This window comes from Eubalaena glacialis, chromosome 12, assembly GCF_028564815.1.
Source record: "Eubalaena glacialis isolate mEubGla1 chromosome 12, mEubGla1.1.hap2.+ XY, whole genome shotgun sequence".
In the NCBI taxonomy this organism is placed as follows: domain Eukaryota; kingdom Metazoa; phylum Chordata; class Mammalia; order Artiodactyla; family Balaenidae; genus Eubalaena; species Eubalaena glacialis.
The window spans coordinates 101,874,797-101,888,181 of record NC_083727.1 but is presented as its reverse complement, the minus strand read 5'-3'; the positions used below and the strand labels follow the sequence as shown (position 1 = coordinate 101,888,181).

The following is a 13,385-nucleotide window of genomic DNA, read 5'->3' as shown; positions in this document are numbered from 1 at the left end:
TCAGGGAACTAAGATCCGCAAGATGTGCAGCATAGCCAAAAAATTTTTTTAAAAACAATTCTTTTTAAATTAATAAAGAAATGCACTTAAGGGACTGGTTACTACTCCATAAGGAACTGGGACAGTAATTGTCCTGCCCTCTGGCCGCATCCTCTCTTTCCTTCTCTGAATTATAGTTTCATTTTCTCATTGGCAGCCTTGCTTTTGCTTTTCATCTGATGGGACAAATTTCAGATCCCGTAGAAAGTCTTTCGCATTAAGCATGGGTATCCATGTGGTATCGCTGCCTGACTTAGGATGGTGGACGCTCGAGATCCTTTCTTCCGGTTTGAGGGAAGCCTGGCTTGAGAAACTGGTCTCGGAGCTGACCACGTTCAGGACTCTGAGGCCCATGGGCAGAGGCAGACTCCCGTGTTACTGGCTTCAGGGGCCTCCTGCGGGAGGCGGTGTAGCGTCAGTTTTGAAGCGTTCTGTTTCTTCTTTTCCTTGGACTCTTCCCTGGTCCTGTGTGTTGCGGGCAGCTGGGAAAGGGTACTTGGTAATACGGGATCCACAGGTGCTGTATTTGGGCCAGTCCACTGTTCAGGTACATTCCATTCTTCTCTGGCCTTTACAGAATTGCAGAGATAGTCTTGGAAACAGTTTACTGTACTTCTGATTCTCCTCTCTCCCCTGCTGAAAATATCTTGAGTCACGGTTACCTCAGCATCCCCCAAACACCTCTGATTTAGGGCAGTACATCATCATCTAGATCAGTCTTGATTAGAGGTCTTTTCTTAGCCTTAATTTTGACTTTGCAGCAATATTTTCTGAAGACTTAGCTTCAGACAAAGACCTCATCTGTTCTGTGTGTACAGTCCATACTTTGGGCCGATCTCTCTTTTTTTTTTTAAGGATGAGAAAAATGAATACTTGGATTAGGATTTTTTTTTCTTTTTTTTAAATTGAAGTGTAGTTGATTTACAATGTTGTGTTAGTTTCAGGTGTACAGCAAAATGATTCAGTCATCTATCTACCTATCTACCTATCTATCTATCTATTCTTTTTCAGATTCTTTTCCCTTATAGGTTATTACAAAATATTTAGTATATTTCCCTGTGCTATATAATAGGTCCTTGTTGTTTATCTATTTTATATATAGTAGTGTGTATATGTTAATTTCAAGCTCCTAATTTATCCCTCCCCACTTTCCCCTTTGGTAACCATAAGTTTGTTTTCTATGTCTGTGTGTCTATTTCTATTTCGTAAATAAGTTCATTTGCATCTTTTTTTTTTAGATTCATAAGTGATAGCGTATGATATATGTCTTTCTCTGTCTGACTTACTGCACTTAGTATGATCATCTCTAGGTCCATCCGTGTTGCTGCTATTTCATTCTTTTTTATGTGGGCCGATCTCTATCAAGGTTACACACTCTTCATCTTCAATTCATAGGTCCTCTGCTTCTGCTAAAACTTTACCTGCTGCTCGTTTAACTTGAGCAGATCCCCAAAGACCTATTTCTAGGGGGCGTGTCTGTCTATATTCGTCAATGTCGCTGTTTCACCACGAGATATCCAAGTTCGTCTTTCCAGTCAGGTCTTCTAACCATGGGAATATTTTCGGTGGCTGCAGTAGGACATGAACAGCAGGATGAGGAAAGTACACATTATTAAGTAGGAAGAAGATAGACTCCAATGCGTGGGATTCTCTGGGTTGGTTTCCTTTCCAGTCTCCCAGACCACATAGCTGGTCTCGGCATTCTCGGGCTGCTAGAATGCCTGACAGTCACTGTGTCGGCCTTCAGCACCATCCCCCAGGTGTTGTACTATTGCAGAAGGCTGAGCACACGTGTCTTCCCCTGGCGTCAGCACCTCAATGAAGCAGCGGCACTAACACCTGGCCATGCCTATGATAGCAGCTGGGCCTCCAAGCATCCCACACTGTGAGGCCTCAGAAAGCCACACGAGATCATCTTACTAGGCCTTTTCCCTCTTGATGTCATTATTTTATAAGAGCAGGGTCCAAAGTGCCTATCTACAACAATCACCTTCACTAAGAGGGGTTCTCCAAAGATTTCACGCTTCACCTGTCTAAAATTGGCCTCTGGACGACCTGCTTCTCTCACAATCTTAATAAATACAGTCAGCCCTCTATACTTGTGAGTTTGCCTCTGTGGATGCAACCAACCGTGGATTGAAAATATTCAGCAAAAAAAATTCCAGAAAGTTCCAAAAAGCAGAACTTGAATTTGCCACACTCTGGCAACTATTTGCATAGTATTTACATTATATTAGGTATTTTAAGTAACCTAGAGATGATTTAAAGAATACAGGAGGATGTGTATAGATTATACGCAAATATTATGCCATTTTATATAAAGGATTTGAGCATCCTCGAATTTAGGTGTTCGCAGGGCCATTGGGGGGCGCTGGAACAGATCCCCCCAAATAAGAGGGACCACTATAGTCCTATTCAGTTGATGAGGCTCTGAACCAGAGTTATCCTTCATTTTTCTCTTGTTCCCACCCCGTATCCAACCCAGCCAGAAATCCTGTCTCTGGTCCAAGCCCAGTCATCTCTGGGGAAGTTTTCTACAATAACCCCCTATGTGGTTTTCCCATTTCTATTTTTAGCATCCCCCCCAAAAAACACACACACATAGTTTAGTCTTTAAACTATAGCCAGAGGATCCTTTTAAAAGGCAATTTGGATTGTGTCACTCTTTTGCCAATATGCTCGAAATGCACCGACCAACCCAAAGTCCTTCCTGGGGCCTCCACGCCCTGCATAACTGTGTCTCTAGGTGTCTTTCTGACGTGATTCACATACTCAATCCCTTGCTCACTTTGCTTGTCACACTGGCTGGTCCTCACAAGTCCCCTGCCTGTGTCTGCTCTTGTACAAGCCTGCCCCAGGTTCTTTGCACCTGCTGTTCCCACAGCCTGGAGCTTCTTCTTCTAGGCAGCTCAAAGCTGGATCCTCAATTCACCCACTTCCCTGCTCAGAGACACCTCTCCTCTAGAGAACTCTTATCTAAAATGTCACTTCCATCACCTCATCCTTCTTTATTTTTTATCATATCATTTATGGTGACCCAGTATCATATTAGATGGGAAAATTGGAACTTCAAACGGTCCTTATTTCTCTGTTTTTTCCCAAGGACAATTCTGCCAAAGGTAAGGATAATCCAGTGTACAAATAACGGGGACATCCATGTTCAGAAATTGACTGTAATTTGAACTCAGGTCCTGTTGCATCCCTTTGTGGCTCCCTGTGGACTGTTGTAATAACATTTTATAATAGTCTGCCAGACGCAATTTAAAACTAAACTCTAAGTTCTTTTCCCCTAACGTTTCTGAGTAACAATCCCAGCCCTGACCATGCAGAGGGTCTGCAGGAGGTGATTTACTGGAATGGTGTATACACCAACCTGGGATTGGTACAGCGGCGTCAGTATCATATTTGCCAAATTATGTTGCTAATGAGGACATTTCCAGGGAGTTTCAATGACAGACTCTTCATTTACTTCCAGAGCTGCACGTCCAACTCCAACAGCCCCAGAAACAAGCTTGGTAACATCAGGACATAAATCACTCTTCAAGTGAGCAAAGAAAATATGTCATGACTTACATTTGCCCTATGTAATAGAAATTGAAGGAGAACATTTATTATTTACTTACTTTGTTTCCTTTAGTTTTTTAAATTGTTCTAGTTGAACTATAAAACTCTACCAAATGTTTGGGCTTCCCTGGTGGCGCAGTAGTTAAGAATCCGCCTGCCAATGCAGGGGACACGGGTTCGAGCCCTGGTCTGGGAAGATCCCACATGCCGCGGAGCAACTAAGCCCATGCGCCACAACGACTGAGCCTGCCCTCTAGAGCCCATGAGCCACAACTACTGAGCCCGCGTGCCACAACTACTGAAGCCCATGCGCTTAGAGCCCGTCTCTGCACAGGAGAGGCCACCGCAATGAGAAGCCCGTACACTGCAACAAAGAGTAGCCCCCGCTCGCCACAACTAGAGAAAGCCCATGCGCAGCAATGAAGACCCAACACAGCCAAAAATAAATAAACAAAAAATAAATTAAAAAAAAAAACAATAAAACTCTACCAAATGTCTTAGACTGACCTACATAGCAGAGTGGAGGAATTTGTAGTGGCAGTTAGAAAACTTAGATTTGTTTCCAGCAATGTGTAAACTTGTGGAAGCAGCTTGCCATCCTTCTGTCCCTTATTATAGTGGAGGATAATACAGTCAAACACTGTATTCCCATTTTCAGGAAATAACAAGTCCCATAGGCTTCCTCCTTTATAGGAAAAGAAACAGACAACTTAAAATATAAATAGAAAATACATTTATGGAACAAGATTTGATTGTCTACAAATCCCTATGTAAAGAGGGAGTTTCTCTAAAATTCTGTTTTTCTAAGTTTCCGGCATTTCTTCATGCATTTAGCCCACAAATATTTATTGAGCATCTACTATGTTCCACACACTTTGCTAAATAGAGCTAGGGCTAGGCAATGCAGAGGACAGATAGGGATGTACCCGTGTATTACTTTTATAATTAAGTTAGAAGGCTATATTCTCTCTGATCAAAATACTCTTGAGTTTCATAAAAGTTTGAGGGAAAAACTTTTCAAGAACAATCTTGTAAACTAACAACTCAAATGAACTGAATAGTTGGGTTGCATCTACATGGCTATGGGAGAATCGGATGGCAGAAGTTCAGAAAATATTTGCAGCTTTTGAAACTGGTCTCTGATACCCCTATAATAGTATTTATTTTAGCTCTGTGGTTTTTTGTAAATCTCTTTCATGAGGTTCTATGAACCTAGTGACCTCCCCATTGCCAGCGCCAGAGCCTCTATTGCCAAGAGCAAGGCCCAGCAGCCCAGGAAAGGTGAGGCCAGAGGTCTCACGCCCTATGGAGGAATTGCTTACTGTGCATTTTTGGAAAGGAATTTGCAAGAATGAATTCTTCATCTCATATGACATTCGTGGAAAAATTTACATCAGGTCTGGCCTTAAAAAAATTGAAGATATTATGGGAAAAGAATTTGAAAAAGAATAGATACAAGGATGTGCATAACTGAATCACTTTGCTGTACACCTGAAACTAATACAACATTGCTAATCAACTATACTCCAATATAAAATTTTAAAAATCATAAAAAATTGAAGATACTTATCATGGAACCTCTGATTCCCCTTTCTGTACCTTTCTCCTTCTAAAAGATAACCTCCTCAGTTTCCTGATGCTTAATGCGTTTTGTCCACAGGCAAACCTGCTTCTTGGGAATAATTTTGATAGAGTCATTCACACCAAAGTTCAAATGTCTAATGCGTCTTTCTCCTTTTCCATAGGCATTTACGCTAACAAGATTCATCACTTCAATCAAGGGGGCTCACGTCTGGGGGACTTCCCTGGTGGCGCAGTGGTTAAGAATCCGCCTACCAATGCAGGGCACACGGGTTTGATCCCTGGTCCGGGAAGATCCTACATGCTGCGGAGCAACTAAGCCCGTGCGCCACAACTACTGAGCCTGTGCTCTAGAGTCCGTGAGCCACAAACTGAGCCTGAGTGCCTAGAGCCCGTGCTCCGCAACAAGAGAAGCCACTGCAATGAGAAGCCTGCGCACTGCAACGAAGAGTAGCCCCCGCTCGCCGCAACTAGAGAAAGCCCGCGCGCAGCAATGGAGACACAACGCAGCCAAAAATAAATAAATTAATTAATTTTTTAAAAAAGAGAAATCACGTCTGAATTTCTTGACCATCTGTTAATTGGAGACATAGAGTGACTTTCAGCTCTGATGTTCTGTGGTTCTAAATGTATAGCAACATTAAGGGGACAAAGAAGAGGTAACATTGCTGGTAAAATTCTTTGGGGGAAACCCTATTCTCTGTGTGATTTTCCTTACAAGTAACGAAACACCTAGCAGTATTTTAACCAGTAAAGTCATTTAATTACTCATGTAACAAGAAGTCTAGAGGTGGGAGTTTCAAGAGTGTGTCAGCAGCTCAACATGGCTTGGCCACTGCCTCAGTCTCTCTGATTGTCTTGTCTTCCCATCGCGGCTCCCCTGTGGTCTGCTGTAAGCTCCAGGCATCAGATCTACACGAAAGTGTTCAAAGAAGAAAGGGGAAGGGGAGGGCAGAGGGCTGGACTCAAGGGCCTTTCGCCCTCTGTCTGAGAGGAAACTCTTTCCCAGAGTCCCCAGCAGATCCCCTGACATCACATTGGCCAGGACTGCATCATTCCGCCCCCTCTAGTAGCAAAGAGTTGACAGACGCCAATCCTGAGTTATAGCCTAGGGTTAGTCATATAGAGACCTGAGCAAAACTGAGATTTTGCTAGCAAGGAAGCAAGGGAGAGCGCTGCTGGAAGGCAGTGCAGCTGGAGGGTGTCCTCCTCAACCTCGCGACAAGAACACCAAGGAGCTGCCCTGAGCAGGTCTATGGCCAGGCTTGAAAATAGCTGAGTCAGACACCTGGGCTCTTTCCAATCCCCACACTTTCCAGTTTCTTTCTTGCCAATGTTCAGGTTAAGAGGGAAGGAGGTTGTGACAGAGAACAGACGGTGATGTTCTAAATTAAAACAGAAACGAGATGTTGTAGCATTGTGTTCAACTTGCCTGTTCTTATATGGTCTCATACTTTTAATTCTTTAACTTGAATTTACCCTGCTAACCGTCTTCTTCATTCAGATCTGCAAACTTGCTAGAAAAAAGCAATAGATTTTTTTTTTTTTTTTTGCTGGTGGGGCTACTCTCTCACCAAAATGGTCCAGAGATGATTATATTCAGTTTTATTTTCAAAATCTCCACTTATCAAAGGCTAGCATGCTAAGAAAACAGATGGTTTGATCGAAGGCTTCTTTTGTTGTAGGCAGGCTAATGTTTTAAACATCATGCCAAGATTTGATTTGAAATTGTAAAATTGTTGTTTTCCCAGACTGAGCTTGGGGTACTATCAAAATTCTCAGACAGTCTTCCTGAGGGGAAAGCAGAATTTGTGCATGAGGGCTAATTGAAGAAAAATAAGAATGTTTAAAGGACATATTTCTTCCCCAAAGTAAAAATAGTTTTATTGATTCCAATGGAGAAAAAAGTCTCCATTTTTAGGACATATGGTACCTATTGCATTCAATAGAAGATATCAGTTTACTAGTTCTCACTTCTTTTTTAGCTATTAAAATACTGATATATTAGCGTCACTGTAAAGAAGCAAACTTAGATTCATCTTTCTAATCTTTCATCTTTTATAATTGGATAGAGTTTGAGTTCATGAAATTTGTTTATACACGTCATTTCATGTTATCTTTCAATTAACCTGCCAAAAATATTATTATTTTTCCCATTTATGGATGAGAAAACTGAGATTAAAAAAATAAATAAATAACTTTCCTAAGGTCACAGAATGTTAGCCATGGGGTTAAGGCTAAAATGAGATTGTTATAGCCACTGCAGCTCTTACGAGTGCCTATCCTATGTCAAGCGCCATATGACACTGGAAATAATAAAATAATATAATCAGATCTAACATTTATTGAGCACTAGATGCCAGGCCCTGTCCTAAATATTTACACGCATTGCTTCATTTAATCCTCTCAAAAAATCTATGAAATAGGAATTATTAAAATTCCCATTTTGCAGATGTGGAAACTGAGGTCTAGAGGCTTGGATAAGCTCATACTGCTAGAAACAGGGAGTTGCTGGCTTCTAATCATGTAACAAGCACAGACCTCTCTGTGCATAGGCTGCAGGAGCTGGCCACAGGTGACCTGGGCAGGCTGGAGGCACGTCTGGATGCAGTGGCTGCCATGATATACAGCTGCTCTTTGCAGCCCTGCTGCATTTTTTCATGACTCTCAATTTGCCATGTTTCAAACCCAAGTCAAAGAAGCTGAAGCAAAAAAGGATGTCTTTGACTCATGGAATCCAAGCGACGGCTGAACAACCAAACCACCCACCACGAGAAGAACAGGGATGCTACTGGTCTCAGGCACCGCTGGAACCAGGAACTTCAGTGCTGATTGAGTGTTTGCCGTCTCTTGCCTTTGTTTCCTTGTGCATTGGCTTCATTCTTTTTCATTACCGATGGCTTTTTTCAAATGGCAGGAATCTCAGTCTCCAATAGCTCATGAAATTCATCTTCTGACTTTCACCAACAGAGAAGGTCCGACTCTCTTGGGTCTAGTTGGAAAAAATTCCACAGAAGAGCTCTGATTGGCCTGGCTTATATAAGAAGCCATCCCTTGACCAATCAAATGTAGCCAAGGAGACACATCCTGTAAGAACATGTAAGAATTGGCATGTACAGGTGTGCAGTTTGTGTATTTCACACAGGTGTCTACCCAAAGGACATGTGGGGCTTGAAATCAAGCCAATACTCTGCTCACCAAGCCATGCAGCCTGGAGTAGAAACCGTCCCAAAGGAAGGGATGCCCTTTGTTTCTCTCAGACACTGGGGCTTGTCAAGCTGGGCACCCATTGGGCTGAATCCTTTTTTTTAAAAAAATTGAGGTATAATTGACATATATCATTATGTTAGTTTCAGGTATACAGTGTAAGGATTTGATATTTACATATATTGTGAAATGATCACCACCATAAGTCTAGTTATAACTGTCATAGCTATAAATTTTTTTTCTTGTGATGAGAACTTATTTTTTATTTAATTAATTTATTTATTTATTTATTTTTATTTTTGGCTGTGTTGGGTCTTCGTTTCTGTGCGAGGGCTTTCTCCAGTTAAGGCGAGCGGGGGCCACTCTTCATCGCGGTGCGCGGGCCTCTCACTGTCGCGGCCTCTCCCGTTGCGGAGCACAGGCTCCAGACGCGCAGGCTCAGTAGTTGTGGTTCACGGGCCTAGTTGCTCCGCGGCATGTGGGATCTTCCCAGACCAGGGCTCGAACCCGTGTCCCCTGCATTAGCAGGCAGATTCTCAACCACTGCGCCACCAGGGAAGCCCGTGATGAGAACTTTTAAGATCTACTCTCTTAGCAAATTTCAAATATGCAATACAGCATTAGTATTATAGTCACCATGCTGTACATTGCATCCCCGGGACTTATTTATTTTATAACTGGAAGTTTGTACCTTAAACCCCCTTCATCCATTTCACCCATCCCCTGCCCCTCCTCTGGCAACCATCCATCTGTTCTTGTATCTAAGAATGAGCCCTCATGCCTTTTTTTCACACAACAACATTGATTAGGTTTATGGCTGCCTTGCATAAAATATGACAGCTTATAAGGAAATACTGTATTTGTGGATGGAGGAAGAAAAGGGAAGTATTAATTTCAGAAAAAGGGAAGATAATCAAACAATGAGGGGGAATTTAAGCCATTGGTTGTACTCTAAGATTTCTTGCTTAGAACAATGATTGGAAATACAAATAGGAAACTATTTCTATTTCATGTAAATTTTTTAAAAACAATTCCACAACTAAGTCATGGAAATGTGATAAATAGAGGCTATGATGTGAGCAAAACCCAACTACCATTTCGAGGTCTAACAGCACCTTGGGGATTGGCTTGTTACTTTTCCAGGCAAATACACATCCATTCAGAACTTCTCTCGCAGTGGATTTCAATTAAACAATTTCATGGTTTTTACGTGAAAAGACAGTCTGACATCTCATAGAGATGCGTGATAGTCTGATAGTCTCTGCTAGCAAAGTGCTACAGAAAGCAGCTCTGGTTACATTAAAATGATGTTTTTTAGCACCAGGTTTGTGAGGCTGTAAAAGCTTTATTTTTTACACAAACTTAAGCTGTTTCTCATGGGTCAGGGCAAGGTTTGCTCTGGAATACAGTCATCCCACCTCTCCCCAGCAGGCCCAGCTTGTTCTCTAAAGCCCTGGGCCATGTGGAGGTGGTAAGACTGGGCATGTGTCTAACGATGGGCAGAGAGAGGCTGCGCTTGGGAGCATGACCAGCCCGCCTGGTTCAGGGCAGGCCAACCCCGAAAGCACCACGCCAAGTGTCCCTTGTATTTATTCTGGGATGACCGATTCCCAAGCAGTAATCTTCTTCCCAGGTACCATCTCAAGAGCGTGCGCTTTGCCATCATCACCAGGCAGAGAGTGGCAGGGGAAGAATCTGATATTTCAAGGCTGAAATAACAGACCAGCAGTTTTGTCCGCTGCAGTGTCTCCCTGTCTTAAGTAGATTCCGAATTTTAGACTCTCCGAGGTTGCTTCTGTTTTCCTTGGCCCCTTATTGTTCCTTGTTTTTTCTTCAGTTACCCTTCTTCAAGAGCCCAGGCTCAGGCGTCTTTGATATCCCCACATCCTCCTCCTCTTCCCTTCTGCCTCCTCTTGCCTAGGGGTCTTTCTTTGTTTGATTAAGTAGTCAGGACCTAGAGAAAGGAACATCCGGGGAGCATCGGAGGAGGAGAAAGTTGTACCAAAGCCACCTGGAGCAAGGATGGGTGGTACCCACTGTCTTGATTTTCCTTGCCTTAATTTCTCTTATATCTCTATTTGCTTCTTAAACTTCACTCATCCTCTCCTCTCCGCTTATTCTTTTACCTCTCTTCCTTTGTCTTCTCTACCTGCCACCAAGCCGTCCTTACAGAATTTCTTCTGTTAGGAAAGCTAACAGCCTGCTCAGCACATTTCAAATTTGATTATCGTTTGCTCATTTAAAACCATATACCCTTTAGCAAGGAACTCAAGAGGTTTTCTGGGGGATGTGCGGGGTCCGTGGCAACCATCAGGCTGCACACACACACTTGTTCTGCTGCCTTTCCCCGTGTGTCGAATCCTTTGGACCAGCGGAAGTCACATACACCACTGCTGGTGGCGGAGAGCTTTAAGGACCTGGAAAGAGGACGGCTTTAAGCAGAGGCCACCCAATGCACATGCATGCATTAAGCATGTAGATAAGAAATAAACATTTCCTGTTTTATGCCACTGAGGTTCTTGGGCTGTTTGTTACTGCAGCTAATGTTGCAGCCTAGCTGTTACAGAACAGGACCTGATGACAACCAGGCAGACAGAATGACATGTTTCCTACTGAGTAACCCTCGTGGAATATTTGCAGCATGAAATTGCGGCTTGCAACTCACTGAGATCAGGAAGGTAGGCCAGCGACAGAGGCTTCTTCTGGTGCTTAGCATCTTTAGTTTTACTTACGCTTCAGACAGGAAAGAATGGTACCAAATCAAGGACAGGCTGCTCTGTGATATCTTGTCCCCATTCCCTGTCCTCCGGCCTTTAGCAGAGCCTGGTGTTTGTTACTGGTGTCCCCCGGATGGGGCACTGCTCTCTCCTTTATTGGTTCTATGCCTGTTATGCTCCCCCAATACACTCATCCCAATATCAGAAAGGCTACAGAAATTTCCCTGCCTTAGACCCTTAGCCCCAGATAGAAGGAAAAATTTCTCTCCTAAGTTGCTTACAAAATCCTTATTTCTTATCCCAGGCCTGATTATTTCCCAAGATGACTGATTCTGGGAGCTGCTTCTCCTTTTGAGGAAGTTCCATCCTCATCTTCATGTACCATGATCTGATCTATGGCTCCAACAAGACCATCACCCAATTGTACTGGATAGAATAAAATAGGCTTTGCTGTGGTAACAAACAACCCAAGACTTCAGAAGGACGGCTCAGGGTCCTGAAAAGGTCTTCTGTGTGGTCTGTGTACTGGTATTCAGGAAAACTTTTGAGTGTGTTTCGATAGTGTTTATTTTTTAGAATTAATTGAAATTTATTAATTCCAGGCATTTCCTATTTCTTGCCGGGAAAAATCCATTCCTTTAAGTGTCAGTTTCTCTGTGAAGCTTTCCCTGACTCTGGGCAGGATGAATCTCCTCATTCTGGTAATTCCACAGCACCATCCTCCATATCAAAATTACCGCATTATATTGTGATTTGCTATTTTTTATGTCTCTCTCCCGTTACTCGAAGATACCTTCCTGAGAACAGGAATTAGGTATATTATTCCTGTGTCTCTCCTAGTGCCCAGCATGGTACTTGGGATGTAGGAATAATACCATGCATGTCAACCATGTGGACGAGGGGCATTGAAAGGCATCGTCATTTCTCCATTCATTCTTGGGCTGTGCATGTGTGTTTCTGTATTGCGGGGGTATGGAATATAGTCATATCTGTGTAGCATCACGTATGAAGGGATGTGTCCAAAATGGTCCATAGTGAATCTGTCAAAACAGTTCATGGGCTGAAATATACAATAGGCTTGAGAACTATTTTTGCAGACAATCACATCTGGAAAAGGAAGTGTGAGGTGCTTATTCGGCAGACAAGGCTTCCATACCCTGTAGTAATAACCCCATGTTTACCTCTGCACCAGTGCCTTTATATTTATTTATTTTTTTAAGATTTTTTTTTTTAATGTGGACCATTTTTTTAAAGTCTTTATTGAATCTGTCACAACATTGCTTCTGTTTTATATTTTGGTTTTTTAGCCACGAGTCATGTGGGATCCTAGCTCCCTGACTAGGGATCAAACCCTCAGCCCCTGCATTGGAAGGTGAAGTCTTAACCACTGGACGGCCAGGGAAGTCCCTGCCTTTATATTTAAAATCAGAACTTTTAAAAAAAATCTTCTTTTTTTTTTCCTTAACGGCACCTAATACACTGTTGTATCCTTAAACTGGCAGTTCGCGATATTTTTAGTAGAAAATAAAGGAAAGGGTCAATTTTTTTTTTTTTCTTGGTAGGGATTTTTAAGCCCACATGATAGATCAACATTTTAAACAAATTTCTTCTTCTGAGTTCTCCTTTTCTGGTTTCACCTCTTATTTTATTTTTATTTATTTATTTATTCTTTTGTGAGATGAGCATGGTAAACCTTGTTGAAAAACAACAAAAAAAAGAGGGAGTGGCAGATTATAACAGAGTTACTACGGAATTGCACTGCTTTTCCCGTATTATAGGCAATGATATTTTGTCATTTGTCAACTCCCTGCAAATATCCATCTTTTCCCCCACAAGTCAAAAATGTCTTCTTTAGGGCATACAGGATAAGTTGTAATAACACATTTGATAGCTCTAAATAATTCTCTGCTATCAATGTACACAGTGAATGTTATTAATGGGAGACTCTTGGCATGGGCCCTGAAAATAGCCAATAGCTCAACTTGTCAGCATTTTGATAACTACAGCCTTCAATTTAACATGAAGAAATATCAGATTCAGTTTAGCAGTTTCAAAAGCAATGAACACAGATGATGAAATTTCTTCTTTCAGGCAAAGAGACTGCAAATTATTATACATAGACACTTATTTCTAATCATGTCATTTCAATTTACTTCTCAGTTGCCTGATATTAGAAGTATTTGTCCAGGAATTGGATGAGAATTTAATCATCATTTCAGAGCTCCAGGCCCATCTCAGGGACCAACTGAACATCTTATCAGCAATTGAACGGCAATG

The 13,385-nt window shown here is 42.1% G+C and overlaps 1 pseudogene; it reads right to left on the bottom strand.

Moving 5' to 3' along the window:
• The window catches only part of LOC133102276 (parafibromin-like), a 72,337-nt pseudogene that overhangs the window by 372 nt on the left and 58,580 nt on the right, over positions 1–13,385 (bottom strand).